We start from the raw sequence: 17,312 nt of genomic DNA on the forward strand, positions 1-17,312 counted from the left end.
ATCATTTTGAGTGCTCCACCAAGATGTATGTGACATGGAAGAGTAACCCATGACTCTAACTCTTTGTGCATTTGCAGTCCAAAGCAAATTTTAAATATGCACAAATTTAGGGGGAGCTCTTACTTATCACATACTTCTCAAAGCGACGATATATTTCATGCTTATTATCATTTGTCGAAGCTTTGATCTATATGTTGTCATCAATTACCAAAAAGGGGGAGATTGAAAGTGCAACTATCCCTAGGTGGTTTTGGTAATTCATAACAACATATAGCTCATTGAGCTAATGCTATTCCAAGATGATTATTTCAGGAAAACTCAATGATTGGCATGGCATGGATGTGAAAGTGGAACCCTCAAAATGCTAAGGACAAAGGATTGGCTCAAGCTCAAAAGCTCAAGACTCTTCATTTTATATTTTAGTGATCCAAGATCGCATTGAGTCCATAGGAAAAGCCAATACTATCAAGAAGGGATGAGGTGTTGCTTAATGAGCCTCTTGCTTCATGTGCTTAGTGATATGCTCCAAAACCCTCAACTACTTTCCCATATCCACATATGACCTAAACCCTAAGCCAAACTCGGTCCTACCGATTCTTCCTATCCGGCACCACCGAGTTTCACTTGTCATTAGCCACTGCCAAACCCTAGTAATTCGGTTCTACCGATAAGGATCTCGGTCTCACCGAGATGGGGTTGCAAACTCTCTGTTTCCCTTTCGTAACTTTTCGGTCCCACCGAAAGAGCGAATCGGTCCCACCGAGATTGCAATGTAAACTCAGTGTTTCCCCTTTGTAACTTTTCGGTCTCACCGAGGTCCACTCGGTCTCACCGAAAGAGCAAATCGGTCCCATCGAGTTTGCCTGACCAACTCTCTGGTTAGCTAATTACCAAATTCGGTCTCACCGAGTTTGTGTAATCAGTCTCACCGAGATTACGTTATGCCCAAACCCTAACCATATAGGTCCTACCGAGTTGCATGTCAGTCCCACCGAAAATCACTAACGGTCACTAGGTTTACATTTTCGGTCCGACCGAGCTTATTGATTTGGTCCCACCGAGATTGGAAAACTGTGTAACGGTTGGATTTTGTGTGGAGGCTATATATACCCCTCCACCTCCTTCTCATTCGATGAGAGAGCCATCAGAACACACACACCATTCCAACTCATATGTTCTGAGAAAGAACCACCTACTCATGTGCTGAGACCAAGACATTCCATTCCTACCATATGAATCTTGATCTCTAGCCTTCCCAAGTTGCTTTCCACTCAAACCCTCTTTCCACCAAATCCAAATCCTATGAGAGAGAGTTGAGTGTTGGGGAGACTATCATTTGAAGCACAAGAGCAAGGAGTTCATTACCTACACACCATTTGTTACTTCTTGGAGAGTCGTGTCTCCTAGATTGGCTAGGTGTCACTTGGGAGCCTCCGACAAGATTGTGGAGTTGAACCAAGGAGTTTGTAAGGGCAAGGAGATCGCCTACATCGTGAAGATCTACCGCTAGTGAGGCAAGTCCTGTGTGGGCGATGTCCATGGTGGGATAGACAAGGTTGCTTCTTCGTGGACCCTTTGTGGGTGGTTGCTTCTTCGTGGACCCTTCGTGGATGGAGCCCTGTGTGGACTCGCGCAACCGTTGCCCTTGGGTGGAGCCCTGTGTGGACTCGCGCAACCGTTACCCTTCGTGGGTTGAAGTCTCCATCAACGTGGATGTAGGATAGCACCACCTATCCGAACCACGGGAAAAACATCCGTGTCTCCAATAGCGTTTGAATTCTCCAAACCCTTCCTTTTACATTCTCGCAAGTTGCATGCTTTACTTTCCGCTGCCTATATACTCTTTGCATGCTTGCTTGAATTATGTGATGATTGCTTGACTTGTCCTAAATTAGCGAAAATCTGCCAAGAACTAAAATTGGGAAAAGGTTAAGTTTTTATTTGGTCAAGTAGTCTAATCACCCCCCCTCTAGACATACTTCCGATCCTACACCAGCCTCGCGACGGAGGCTGGAGAGATCAGCCTCGTAAGGATCGCCCGCGCGGCTACACAGGCCTTCCTCCTCTGCCACCGCCGCTGAGGAGGAACGAAGACCAACATCAGGACGAGGGGGCTGGGGGCTTCCAGGAGCCGCGCGCAATCGCTTGCATCTTGGATGGCACGCAGGCCCCAGCCTCACAGCATATCTTCAAGCAGTTTGCTCGTGAGGTGAATGCAGTCCTCCCCAAGCTTGAGGCCACGCGCCCTCTCAGGTGGTCCGTGTGCGCTATCACGTTCAGCTCAGCGGATCAGCTCAAGTGCGCGGCAACGGCCGGAGTCCTCCCGATGCTTTGCTCCCCAGTCATCAGCAACGTGCAGGTCACCAGGACCCTCATTGACGGCGGAACAGGACTCAACGTCCTGTCCGTCGAGACGTTCGACAATCTCCAAGTGCCATATGATCAGCTTCAGCCAACCAAGCCCTTCTCAGGAGTCACTGATGGTTCCACTGCTACGATAGGGCAGGTTCGCCTTCCAGTCACCTTCGGGCAGCGCAACAACTACCACACCGAGCTCATCGACTTCGACGTCGCCCACATCCGTCTGCCATACAACGCCATCCTCGGGTACCCGGCCCTGGCCAAGTTCATGGCAGTGACTCACCATGGATACAATGTCCTCAAGATGCCAGGAAACGGTGGAGTCATCACCGTACCCTGTGAAGAAAGGGACGCAGTGTGTTCACTTGAGCGCGCATTCCAAGCCGCAACAATCGAAGACCCGGACCGCAGAAACAGAAGACTTCCTGAGGCGAACCCCAAGAAGAAGAAGGCTTCGCCTGACCCAAGCCATCAGGAGGCAGGCGCCTCCGGAGGTGTTGGGTCAGGATCAGCGCCCAATCAGGGAGCGCCACCCTCTCTCGCATAGGAAGGCGCACCCAGCACCCTCCTCAGGCAGGGCTCGGGGGCTCTTTCTTCGAGAGCCACCGACTTTGCCAAGGTCGCAAGGGAGGCGCTCCGGCACCACTTGGAGGGGTGCTTCCAGGAACGTTTCCCTCAGGAAGGTACAAGGCAAGGAAGACCAGACCCTCAGGAGTTCATCGCAAGCAACACTCAAGAGCTACAGGAGTCGAGAGTCATGCACGGCAGCCGCCGCTTGCCTGCCATGACTCCACATCCAGGCGAGAATGGTGGGCTGCGCGTCTGCATCGATGTATCGGGGCTCAACCGAGCCGCGTCTCAGGAGCGCCTCTGGCCTTCGCGCACGGGGCGTTGCGAGGGTCCGCCTCACAGCTATGTTCGCATGCCTTTTGGCCTGCCGAACGCGGTCGCCGCTCATCCGCGCCTGCTAAGGAGCATTCTGGAGGCTCAGGAGGTCAGGCATGGTACGGTCCTGGCGGAGATGGAGATGGCTCTCGAAGACACACCTGTGCCTCCGGAGCCTCCCGAGGCTCCTAGGCCTGGGGGCTCGTGAGGGTCGACGTCTTCATCGCGCATCGCCCGCTTCTTCAGCATCACTTCATCTTTAACGACACCAGGTGACATCTTTCCAAGTTCCGTTTTTAGCTGTGAGCACCCACAGGGCTGCATCATTCCCAGGCCACATGGGTCTGTCCCTGCGGCATGTATCCGTTTTGCTTATGCTCTTTACTTACCTTGTCGGGGGCGCCCCTCGGGCTGCATCATCCCCGAGCTGCTCGGGCCTGGCCCTACGGCGTTTGCTTTTCCCGCATCTACTTGAAATGAATTTGCTCTTTTGCGCTCAATTGTCACCTACTGCTTATTGCGGACTTCTCCGCTTTCATGCAAACCGCTTGCACGTTAAAAGGGGGTACCTGAGCATCGCAACTCATGGACTCCTACTCGCTCTCCAGCCCTCACCCCCTGGCCTTGACCCACGGCATCGCGACCTGTCATACCAGCGGCAGTTGAGCTAGCTCGAGGGCCGGGACCTGAGGACGTAGAGCATTTGCATTCTAACCACCCTGCAGGAACACACCATTGATAAAGGCCTAGAGCTAGGCGCAACCCGCCTCGAGGTAGGGCCTCGTGAGTCCTGCGCTGATTCACGAGTGCCTAGATACACCTCTCCTATCCCTACCGTGCCGGCCACGTGTCAGGGCGGGGCTGTACACGCCCCGGGGGCTCCTCCCGGAGGGGAGCCCCCTCCCACATACCAGTGGAAGCACCATGCTCCGCATTGGCTGATGACACTGCCGAGGAGCGGCTATGCCCGTACACATACGGAAGTGCTATGCTCCGCGCTGGTGATAAACAACTGAGGGCGGCCTCCGGCCGTACCAACCTCAGGGAGCCCAGAGCTCAGTGTCCGGCACCATCGCAATGCCTCCCCTCGGGAGCGCCGCACGAGGGGGCTGGACACGGGGGCTACGCCCGGGCCTTGCCTGAGCGCACGCCACCCAGCCAGGTCCCTCGGACCTGGTCGTCACACGCCCCTCCCCGAGCGGAGCCAAGGTATGGAAACTCGTTTGAACATCAAGGGGGACTCCTGAGCATCGCGACTCAGGAGCCTAACTTGCCCCGTAGCCCCTCACTCCTTCGTCCCGTCCTGGTTTTCGGTTGGGGCTAACGTTGGGTGAGGTACGCGCGGGGCCGGGCCCTGCCGACGCAGAACGATCAATCCACTCCTTGTTCCCCCCTTTCCTACTTGTTGCTTGTGCGTCAAGGGGGACTCCTGAGCATCGCGACTCAGGAGCCTAACTTGCCACGTAGCCCCTCACTCCTTAGTCCCGTCCTGGTTTCCGGTCGGGGCTAACGCTGGGTGAGGTATGCACGGGGCCGGGCCCTGCCGACGTAGAGCGCAAGCAAGTAGGGGAGAAAAATGCAAATTCCCGGAAATTCAAAGCAAATATTACAAGCTATAGATTGTTTTACGATGCCAAACACAAGTTTAAATGCCTCCGCGAGGCATGGTGCGCTGCAGGAATAAAAACAGGACAGAAGCCGCGAAGGGATCACTCTCCAGTGGCACCGCCTCCTGGGGCCGCGGAGATGGCGGCACCGCGCCCGGGCAAGATGCTGAAGGCGCGGAACCTCCCCAGCAAAGCTTCGGCTCGGCCTCAGCGGCAGCAGCAGCAAGGTCGCCACTCACGGGCTCCAGTAGGCTGTCGAGGTCGACGTTGGGGTCGTGCAGGTAAACGTGGCCGAGGACACGCGTCAGCACCGTTGAAGACAGGGCATGCGCCTCGGCCTCGGCCATGGGGCCAAGGCCGTCTACGACATCTTCAAGCCCACGGACCAGGAAGGGGAGCAGCTTGGCAGGGTCGTCCTCCGCGCTGGCCAGCGGCTCCTCCAAGCCGCTCTCGTAAAGCATCTTCAGCGCGGCACGAGCCCTCTTCTCCATCTTTGTGAAGGCCACCCGATCCTCCGCCAGGACCTTCGCCTTGACGTCCAGCTTGACCCTCTCCACCTGCAGCGACCGCTCCAGCGTCTCCAGTTCGTCGTGGCGGTCATCGAGCTTGGCGTCCCGGTCCTTGACGGCAGCCTCCTGAGCCTTCGTCTCCTTCTCTTTCTCCTGGCGGTCGTGGACCTCCTTGGCGAGCTCGTCGCGCAGGCCTTGCAGCTCGACCTCCAGCTCCTTGCAGCGAGCCTTGGCAGCCGCAGCATCGCCCAGGGCAGCGTCGCGGGCAGCCTTGGCTTGGTTGGCGGCCTGTTTCTCCCCATCAGAGGTCGCCACGGTCTGGTTCAGCGCTGCTCGGACAGAGGCAGCAGAACAGGCCCAGCCAGAAGCTAGCTCCAGGCGCCCGGCCGCTAAGCGAGGGTCCGCGCTCAGAAGATCCTCCCGCAGCTGGCTCAGTTCACTGGCGACCTGGTCCAGGACGGCGGCAGAGGAAGTAGAAGAAGCGGGAACCGGCGGAGCAGGTGAAGAAGACGGCGGCGTGCTCACGGCTTGGCAGGAAGGAACCACCTGGGCCTTGGTCGCCCCGGCTGCAGCATCGAGCGCAGTCGACTCCAGGGTCAGCGGGGCCACGGGGGCTGACTCCACGCCAGGGCGTCCCAGACGGCCTCGCAAGGACGATCGGACCAGGGAGGCATGAGTCGCGCCATCTTCCTCCCCAGCGGACGAAGGCACCGCCCCGGCAGATGGACTCGCCCCAAGCGAAGCCGAAGAAGCCCCTCTCAACCTCTTTGCCGCAGGCGCCGGCCTGATAAGAGAATATGGACGTCAAGCCTCGGCGGCAGAAACCAAGCAAAGTGGGAATCAAGCACTTACTGGTCATCGCTCGTGGATCCAAGCAACTTCCGGCCGAACTTGAAGCCCGAGAGTCTGCAGCTTGGGTCAGCCTCGGGAGGCCCGAAAGTAGAAGCCACGTCGGGAGGGCTGGGGCTAGCTTCAAACCGCCCAGGGATCGGAGCGGACCCTGGGGGAACCAGCCCCGACCTGCCCTTCCTTGTGACCAAGGGAGAGTCCTCCCCTCCTCGCCCGGCGCCGGCATCATCGTCATCCGGCATGGAGCGGAGGGCCCGAGACCTGAGCCGAGGGAAGGACTCCCCCGACTCCTCGCCAGTCGCCTCGAAGACGGACTCTTCCTCCTCTGGCTCTTCTTCCTCCTCACTCTCGCTGGAGCTGCCGGAGGACACATCCACCATCGCCAGCACCGCAAGATCCTCGGGAGCTACCGCGGGCACCAGCCCCTCACCGTTGAAGGTGGGCATGGTGTTCACCACCTGCTCCCAGTTGTCGCGAAGGAACAGGGGGACGGGGGCGCCCACCGGCTTCGCCACGTCTCCCCCAACCAAGGAATGGAGGGCCGCGACCAGACTCTCATCAGTCAGGGCCTCCGAGCTCAGGTGCAAGGCGGCGCCCGCTTCCCCAAGCCTCCACAATGGGAGCGAGTGCTCCTGGAGTGGAGCCACCCGGTGCTCCAGGAACTCCCTCAGGAGCGAGGCCCCGGTCAGCTTCGCCGCCCCCAAGTTGCTTGGCCTCAGGTCCACGTCCATCCTCTTTAGCACCGCCTTCACACGGGGGTCGACGAGCTCCGCTTAGGACCACGCCTCGACGGCCTTGGGCTGCCCCGTAGGCAGCACCAGACGGGGGTGGAGACGCCCAACATCCACCATGACCCACTTGCTCCGGAAGCCTTCGATCCTCTTCCCAGGCTTCGAGATAGCATTGGAATTGGAGTACGCGATAAAGCTCGCACACGCGGAGGCATGGACACCAGAAACCCGGAGAGAAAAATAGTGACGCAACAAGGCCACTGAGGGCGTTACCCCGACGTGAGCCTCACAGTAGTAAGCAAAAATCGGCGGGAGAAGAACAGAGTTGGGGTGGAGATGCAGAGCCTGCAAGTTGTACTGGTGGAGAACAACAAAGAAGAACTCAGAGAAAGGAGGCACCAGACCGGCGACAATGGCGCTCACAAAGAGCAGATAGAAGGTGCTCCCCTTGACTTCAGGCTGGTCGGAGCCGGCCTTGAGCACAGTCGCCCCCTTGCTGCCATGCGCCACTGTCATCAGGCGCGTAAGGGCGAGGTTCTTCTCTGATAGGTTCAGGGAATCCAGGGCTGGCGAGTACCATGCCTCGGTCGAGGACTTGCGAGGCGCCATGGCCTGCCGGATGAGAAGGATTGAGACAGATCTGGAGGATTTCGGAAGCAAGAAGGAGGAGAGCGAGAAAGGGGATCTGGAGCGAGGCAAAGGCGAAAAAGCAAGTAAGTCTGGCCCGGGCACCTCTTTTCTTAGATGGACAGTTGCCAAGGCGTCATGGGGAAGCGCAGATGCCCACGTCCAATCAATCACCACGCGGCGCCCAAGGCCGCAGGCTGTTAGGGCCCGCGACGCTTCGTGCTTGCCCCTTCGCTTTCCTGCTAGGCCAAGCCAGGGCGCGCCTTGGGCCCGGGGGCTACTATCGGCATTCTGGGAACGGGGGTCCCTAGACATGACTGCCTGCGGCGTGGATCGAGTGGGGGCCCAGTGCGGCCCATCTTCACCAGCTCAAGATCAAGACCCTTGTGAGGGGCCAAGCCTCGCGGGGCGGATGACAGGAAGCTTCCTCAGAGGCAGCCTCTCGGGCAGGCTCGCGAGGAGGCGGAGAGATCAAGGCAGGGGGTACCTCGCGAAGAGCCCGTGACGCAAGCCATGACGATCGAGACCAAGCGGGCGCCAGGTGGGCGCCGGCCTGTGCAGTGTCCTTGTTTCCTGTTTGGTGCAAAGGGGGAAAGCACAGGCCAAGGCATCGGGCAAAGGTTGCCATTCCGGTGCAACGAGACCAAGACCAGCAGAGCAGCAGGATGGAGGTCACCGTGGAGCCCAAGACGGCGTCATTAGCAGTGCTTTTGGCAGCCGAAGACCACCTTTGGTCAGGATAACTTGTACTATGTGTTTCCCTTCAAAATGGCCAATTGTTGGCGCCCTTCCTGCTCATTATTTGGGGAGAGGCCTAGGGCCTCTATAAATAGAGCTAGCCACCACAGAAGGGAGAAGACATCGAGAGATCTGGTAGAACCCTAGAAAAGGGGAGGAGAGATCTGGTAGAACCCTAGCAGAGAGAAAGAGAGGCGATTGAACTCACCCTAGCAGTTCATCGCACCAGCTCAACAACACCTCTTGCGAGGTTGTTCTTCCTTTTACTGTTCATCATCAGCCCCCTGAGGCAATCCACCACACCACACACTAGAGTAGGGTATTACACCATAACGGTGGCCCGAACCAGTATAAACCTTGTGTCCCTTGTGTTGTTTGTTGTTTCCAGCTTAGATCACGCGAGGAGATTGGACATAGATCGGTAGGGGAGAGATCTCCGCACGCACCCCAGTGTTCGAACCTCAAGGGTCTGCCGGAACCCGAAATCCGACAGAAGCTGCTTATATATTGCGCATCAAGATCTATGGAGATAGATCAAGACACTTGATAGGACTTTCACAAAGCACATACCTTGATAAAGTTTTGAAGAAGTTCAAAATGGATCAGGCAAAGAAAGGGTTTTTGCCTGTGTTACAAGGTGTGAAGTTGAGTCAGACTCAATGCCCGACCACTGCAGAAGATAGAGAGAAAATGAAAGGTATTCCCTATGCTCCAGCCATAGGCTCTATCATGTATGCAATGCTATGTACCAGACCTGATGTGTGCCTTGCTATAAGTTTAGCAGGGAGGTACCAAAGTAATCCAGGAGTGGATCACTAGACAACGGTCAAGAACATCCTGAAATACCTGAAAAGGACTAAGGATGTGTTTCTTGTATATGGAGGTGACAAAGAGCTCGTCGTAAACGGTTACGTCGATGCAAGATTTGACACTGGTCCGGATGACTCTAAGTCACAAACCAGATACGTGTTTTTATTAAATGATGGAGCTGTCAGTTGGTGCAGTTCCAAGCAGAGCATCATGGCAGGATCTACGTGTGAAGCGGAATACATAGCTGCTTCAGAAACAACAAATGAAGGAGTTTGGATGAAGGAGTTCATATCCAATCTAGGTGTCATACCTAGTGCATCGGGTCCAATGAAAATCTTTTGTGACAATACTGGTGCAACTGCCTTAGCAAAGGAATCCAGATTTCACAAGAGAACCAAGCACATCAAGAGACGCTGCAATTCCATCCGTGATTAAGTCAAGGAGGGAGACATAGAAATTTGCAAGATACATACGGATCTGAATGTTGCAGACCCGTTGACTAAGCCTCTCTCACGACCAAAACATGATCAGCACCAAGACTCCATGGGTGCTAGAATCATTACAATGTAATCTAGATTATTGACTAGTGCAAGTGGGAGACTGAAGGAAATATGCCCTAGAGGCAATAATAAAGTTGTTATTTATATTTCCTTATATCATGATAAATGTTTATTAGTCATGCTAGAATTGTATTAAACGGAAACTTAGTACATGTGTGAATACATAGACAAACATAATGTCACTAGTTTGCCTCTACTTGACTAGCTCATTGAATCCTAAACCATAGACATGAGTTGTCATTTGATTAACGGGATCACATCATTAGAGAATGATGTGATTGACTTGAACCATCCATTAGCTTAGCACGATATCGTTTAGTTTGTTGCTATTTCTTTATCCATAACTATACATGTTCCTATGACTATGAGATCATGCAACTCCCGAATACCGGAGGAACACTTTGTGTGCTACCAAACGTCACAACGTAATTGGGTGATTATAAAGGTGCTCTACAGGTGTCTCCGATGGTGTTTGTTGAGTTGGCATGGATCAAGATTAGGATTTGTCACTCCGGTTGTCGAAGAGGTATCTCTGGGCCCTCTCGGTAATGTACATCACAATAAGCCTTGCAAGCAATGTAGCTAATGAGTTAGTTACGGGATGTAGCATTACGGAATGAGTAAAGAGACTTGCCAGTAATGAGATTGAACTAGGTATTGAGATACCGACGATCGAATCTCGGGCAAAAGTAACATACCGATGACAAAGGGAACAACGTATACCGTTATGCGGTTTGACCTATAAAGATTTGCGTAGAATATGTAGGATCCAATATGAGCATCCAAGTTCCGCTATTGGTTATTGACCGGAGACATGTCTTGTCATGTCTAAATAGTTCTCGAACCCGTAGGGTCCGCACGCTTAACGTTCGGTGACGATCAGCATTACGAGTTTATGTGTTTTGATGTACCGAAGGTAGTTCGGGGTCCCGGATTTGATCACGGACATGACGAGGAGTCTCGAAATTGTCAAGACATAAAGATCGATATATTGGAAGCCTATGTTTGGACATCGGAATGGTTCCGGATGAGTTCGGGCATTTTCCAGAGTACCGTGAGGTTACCGGAACCCCCCAGGGAGTATATGGGCCTTATTGGGCCTTAGTGGAAAAGAGGAGAGGGAAGAAAAAGGTGGGAGGCGCGCCCCCTAGCCCAATCCGAATTGGGAGCCCCCCTTTCCTTTCTCCTCTCCTCCCCTTCCTTCTCTCCTACTCCTACTACATGGAACGGGGGAATCCTACTCCCGGTGGGAGTAGGACTCCCCTAGGGCGCGCCATAGAGAGGGTCGGCCCCTCCCCTCCTCCACTCCTTTATATATGTGGGAGGGGGCACCCCATAGACACACAAGTTGATCATTGATCTTTAGCCGTGTGCGGTGCCCCCCTCCACCATAATCCACCTCGGTAATATCGTAGTGGTGCTTAGGCGAAGCCCTATTCCGGTAGCAACATCATCACCGTCATCACACCGCCGTGCTGACGAAGCTCTCCCTCGAAGCTCTACTGGATCATGAGTTCGCGGGACGTCACCGAGCCGAACATGTGCAGATTGTGGAGGTGTTGTACCTTCGGTGCTAGATCGGTCGATCGTGAAGGCGTACGACTACATCAACCGCGTTGTCATAACGCTTCCGCTTACGGTCTACGAGGGTACATAGACGATACTCTCCCCTCTCGTTGCTATGCATCACCACGATCTTGCGTGCGGGTAGGATTTTTTTTGAAATTACTGCGTTCCCCAACACAAAGCACGTCAGTAGAACCGGTCTCATGAACATGGTCATGTAAGGTTGGTCCAGGCTACTTCATCCAGCAATACCGCTGAATCAAAGTAAGATGTTGGTGGTAAGCAGTATGCCTATTGTCGCCCACAACTCTTTGTGTTCTACTCGTGCATATCATCTACGCATAGACCTGGCTCGGATGCCACTATTGGGGAATGTAGCATGCAATTTCAAAAATTTCCTACGATCATGCAAGATCTATCTAGTAGATGCATAGCAATGAGACGGGGAGGGTGTGTCTACGTACCCTCTAGACCGAAATTGGAAGCGTTAGGTTAACGCGGTTGATGTAGTCGAACGTTTTCACGATCCAACCGATCCAAGTACTGAACGTACTGCACCTCCGTGTTCAGCACACGTTTAGCTCGATGACGTCCCTCGAGCTCTTGATCCAGTAGAGGGTCGAGGGAGAGTTCCTACATCACGATGGTGTGTTGACGATGATGGTGATGTGATCTGCGCAGGGCTTCGCTTAAGCACTACGACGCTATGATTGGAGGAATAAACTGTGGAGGGGGGCACCGCACACAGCTAAGAGAAATCTTCATGTGTCTTTGGGGTGCCCCCTGCCCATGTATATAAAGGAGGGGGGAGAGAGGTCGGCGGCCAGGAGGGCCGTGCCATGGGGGGAATCCTACTTGGACTCCTAGTCCAAGTATGATTCGCCCCCCTTTCCTTTCTCCACCGGAGGGAATAGGAAGGAGAGGGAGAGGGAAAGGGAAGGGGGCGCCGCCCCCTCCTCCTTGTCCTATTCGGAATCCCTAGGAGGGGGGCGCGCGGCCACCCCCCGCGGGCTTCCCTCTCTCTCCCTTAGGCCCATGTTGGTCCAACACTTCCCCGGGGGGTTCCGGTAACCCCTCGGTACTCCGAAAAATACCCGAATCACTCGAAACAATTCCGATGTCCAAATATAACCTTCCAATATATGAATCTTTACCTCTCGACCATTTTGACACTCCTCTTTATGTCTGTGATCTCATCCAAGACTCCAAACAAACTTCGGTCACCAAAACACATAACTCATAATACAAATCGTCATCGAACATTAAGCGTGCGGACCCTATGGGTTCGAGAACTATGTAGACATGACTGAGACACATCTCCAGTCAATAACCAATAGTGGAACCTGGATGCTCATATTGGCTCCTACATATTCTATGAAGATCTTTATCGGTCAAACCGCATAACAACATACGTCATTCCCTTTGTCATCGGTATGTTACTTGCCCAAGATTCAATCGTTGGTATCATCATACCTAGTTCAATCTCGTTACCGGCAAGTATCTTTACTCGTTCCATAGTGCATCATCCCGGATGGGTCTTGAAGAAATCAATAGCAATAAAACTAAACGATCATAATGCTAAGCTAACGGATGGGTCTTGTCCATCACATCATTCTCTAATGATGTGATCCCGTTCATCAAATGACAACTCATGTCTATGGTCAGGAAACTTAACCATCTTTGATTAACGAGCTAGTCAAGTAGAGGCATACTAGGGACACTCTGTTTCTATGTATTCACACATGTATTAAGTTTCCGGTTAATACAATTCTAGCATGAATAATAAACATTTTATAAGGAAATATAAATATCAACTTTATTATTGCCTCTAGGGCATATTTCCTTCACCATCTGGGCGCCCTTGCCATTGGTTGCACCGCCCTTCCTTGCTTGCATGGGATGTTGCTGATGATCTCAAAGTCTGCCAAATACTGCAAGATAAACCCGTGGATGGCCTCCGAACTCTGGAAATAACCTCATGAATCGCTGTTGCTGATCACCCACAAAGTGATGAGAAATTTTGTAAAGTCCTTATGTGATACCATCTCGAGCATGTGCAACAGCCACTCCTTTACATCAGGGCACCTAGTTGTGCCCATATGCTCTATGAGTGACTTGTCGAGCAACACCAACACACATCTCGCCATGCCGTGGTCTAGCAAGGAATGCCGCCATGTATCATTCTTTGCACCACAAAGCTCACAATCACAACCCGATGGCATGAATATCTGAGCGAGACGCTAAGAAAATACCCTCACTTGGGATGGAACCTTGGTGATGCGGAGCATCCTATGGACATCACCATGTCAAGAGTCCATTTGGCAAGTGACACGTGCGACATATATTTCACATACATAAAGGTGAATCATCTCCTTTACATGGGCTCACTTGACCCCTTCGAGGATGGTATACTACTTGACACTTCTTCTATGGGTATGCATAGGTGTTGTCTAAGCTTCGCAGATGTCAAGTAGGAGTGTAAGCGCCAAGGAACGACTACACCATATGCAAGGGAAGCATGGAAGTGGCGACGGGAGAAGACGATGTTGCTGAATCTACAACGGATGGATATCCGGGCCAGAGGCCTGACATCCGGCGCCTGCACAGCCTCGCAGGAGCTTCACCAACAGATGACCAAAGGCATCAGCGGCCGGACATCCGGCACTAGCTCGGACATCCGGTGCCTCACCAACGCCCGGACATCCGGCCTACCCCCGGAAATCCAGTAGAAGGACACCCGAGCACAACAAAAGAATGACCACCTCCAGGCCGGACATCTGGCCAGTGCCCCGGACGTCCGGCCTCTTGGAACGGCCGGACATACGGCCTCTAGCCCAGACAATCCGCGCTTGCTTGCGCGCAGAGTCGGGCCAAAGGCCCATGTACCTCTCTCCCGCCCCCACTTCGTGTCTTGTTCTATAAATAGACCACCTCCACCTCCATTCTAGGATAGCTAAGATTAGAACTACACATTGGAGCTTAGCTTATGTACCTCCCCTCGTGGTATTCCTCTTGAGAGAGAAGACTCCATTGGAGTGCAAGGCCTCCATATGGAGAAGATCCCTAGTGGATGCAAGACCTCTACATGTGGAGAAGGATCTATATAGACCATCAATAACTCATCCCCGCTTGGATTTGCAATGAACTCTACCTTGTATAGTATTCCCTTTGATTGTTCATGCATGTATCTTGTGGATCTTACGTGTTTGTTAGTCTAGTGGATGTGTGATTGGACTTGTTCTTGAGTGTTTCGCTTGTGATATCTCCGTGTTCTTCCATGTGTTCTTCATGGAACCTGATGGAAATATGCCCTAGAGGCAATAATAAAATGGTTATTATTATATTTCCTAAATCATGATAAAGGTTTATTATTCATGCTAGAATTGTATTGCCCAGAAACTTAAATACATGTGTGGATACATAAACAAATATCGTGTCCCTAGTGAGCCTCTACTAGACTAGCTCGTTGATCAAAGATGGTTAAGGTTTCCTAACCATAGACATGAGTTGTCATTTGATAACGGGATCACATCATTAGGAGAATGATGTGATGGACAAGACCCAACTGTTAGCATAACATATGATCGTTCAATTTTATTGCTACTGCTTTCTTAATGTCAAATACATATTTCTTCAACCATGAGATCATACAACTCCCGGATAACAGAGGAATACCTTGTGTGCTATCAACCGTCACAACGTAACTGGGTGATCATAAAGATGCTCTACAGGTATCTCCGAAGGTGTCTGTTGAGTTCGCGTGAATAGAGATTGGGATTTGTCACTCCGTGTAACGGGGAGGTATCTCTAGGCCCTCTCTGTAATACACATCATAAGAAGCTTGCAAGCAAAGTGACTAAGGAGTTAGTTACGAGATGATGTATTAAGAAACGAGTAAAGAGACTTGCTGGTAACGAGATTTAACTAGGTATGGAGATACCAACGACCGAATCTCGGGCAAGTAACATACTGACAGAGAAAGGGAATTATGTATGTTGTCATAATTGTTCGACCGATAAAGATCTTCGTAGAATATGTAGGAACCAACATGGGCATCCAGGTTCCGCTATTGGTTATTGACCGGGGAGGTGTCTTGATCATGTCTACATAGTTCTCGAACCCGTAGGGTCCGCACGCTTAACGTTCGTTGATGATATAGTGTTACATGAGTTATGTGATTTGGTGACCGAATGTTGTTTGGAGTCCCAAATGAGATCACAGACATGACGAGGAGCTCCAGAATGGTCTGGAGGTAAAGATTGATATATAGAACGATAATGTTTGGACACCGGAAGAGTTTCAGGGGTACCGGGTATTCATCGGATCACCGGAAGGGGTTCCGGGAAGCCCTGGGAAGCTATATGGGTTTAATGGGCCAAAGAGGGGAACACACCAGCCCACAAGGGGCTGGTACGCCCCTCTCACAGGCCATCGGCCCTAGGGTGAAGGAAAGTGGGAGGTTGGCCCCTCCTGCCTTTCCCTCCTCATGAGAGAAAGGAAAGGGGGGCGCCACCTCCCCCTACCTTCCTCCCATGCACAAATAAGGAAAAGGGGGCACGGCTAGGTCAGGAACTGATGCGGCTTGAACTACATCGGTATTTCCCCAAAGAGGAAGGGATGATGCAGCACAGCTACGGTAGGTATTCCCCTTAGTGATGAGACCAAGGTTATCGAACCAGTAGGAGAACCACACAACACTAAGTAACAGTACCTGCACACAAAGAACAAATACTTGCAACCCGGCGTAAAAGAGGGGTTGTCAATCCCTCCCGGGTAAAAAGATAGATAAAATTATAGTAGATTGGATAAATAGATCTCGCGGGAACGCGAGATAAAATAAATAACAAAATATTGCAGCAAGGTATTTTGGGTTTTTTGGATTAATAGATCTAGAAATAAAAGCAAATAAAAATAGATCTGGAAGGCAAATATGATAAAGAAGAGACCCGGGGGCTGTAGTTTTCACTAGTGGCTTCTCCCGAGAAAAATAGCTTACGGCGGGTAAACAAATTACTGTTGGGCAATTGATAGAACTTCTAATAATTATGACGATATCCAGGCAATGATCATTATATAAGCATCACGTCCAGGATTAGTAGACCGACTCCTGCCTGCATCTACTACTATTACTCCACAGATAGACCGCTATCCAACATGCATCTAGTGTATTAAGTTCATGGAAAAATGAAGTAATGCAATAAGAACGTTGACATGATGTAGACAATATCTATTCATATAGGAATAGACCCCATCTTGTTATCCTTAATAGCAATGATACATACATGTCATGCCCCCTTCTGTCACTGGGACTGAGCACCGTAAGATCGAACCCATCACAAAGCACCTCTTCCCATGGCAAGAAAAGATTCGAAGAAGAAATACGAGGCCTACCTAAACCAAAGATTCAAAGAAGAAATACGAGGCTATAAGAAATCATGCATATAAGAGATCAAAACTCAAATAACTTTCATGGATAAAATAGATCTGATCATAAACTCAAAGTTCATCGGATCCCAACAAACACACAGCAAAAAGAGTTACATCAAATAGATCTCCAAGAGACCATTGTATTGAGAATCAAAAGAGAGAGAGGAATCCATCTAGCTACTAACTACGAACCCGTAGGTCTACAATGACCTGCTCACGCATCATCGAAGAGTCACCAATGAGGATGATGAACCCCACCGTGATGGTGTCTAGATTGGATCTGTGGTTTCTGGAACTTGCGGCGCCTGGAATTGTGTTTCGTCAACTCCCCTAGGGTTTTTGAATTTCAGGGGTATTTATAGAGCAAAGAGTTAGTGTGGGAGGCGGCTAAGGTGGGCACAACCCACCAGGGCGTGCCTGGGCCCCCAGGCATGCCCAAGTGGGTTGTGGTCCCCTTGGAGCCCCCTCTGGTACTTCCTTGGCCCATCGTGTGTCTTCTGGTCCAAAAAATACTCCAAAAAGTTTCGTTGCGTTTGGACTCCATTTGGTATTGATTTTCCGCGAAGTAAAAAACAAGCAATAAGTTTCAGGATTTTTGGAGTTACAGAAGTATTCGAGAGTTACGGATTACTACAGACTGTT

Source organism: Triticum dicoccoides, chromosome 2A (assembly GCF_002162155.2).
Source record: "Triticum dicoccoides isolate Atlit2015 ecotype Zavitan chromosome 2A, WEW_v2.0, whole genome shotgun sequence".
Lineage (NCBI taxonomy): Eukaryota > Viridiplantae > Streptophyta > Magnoliopsida > Poales > Poaceae > Triticum > Triticum dicoccoides.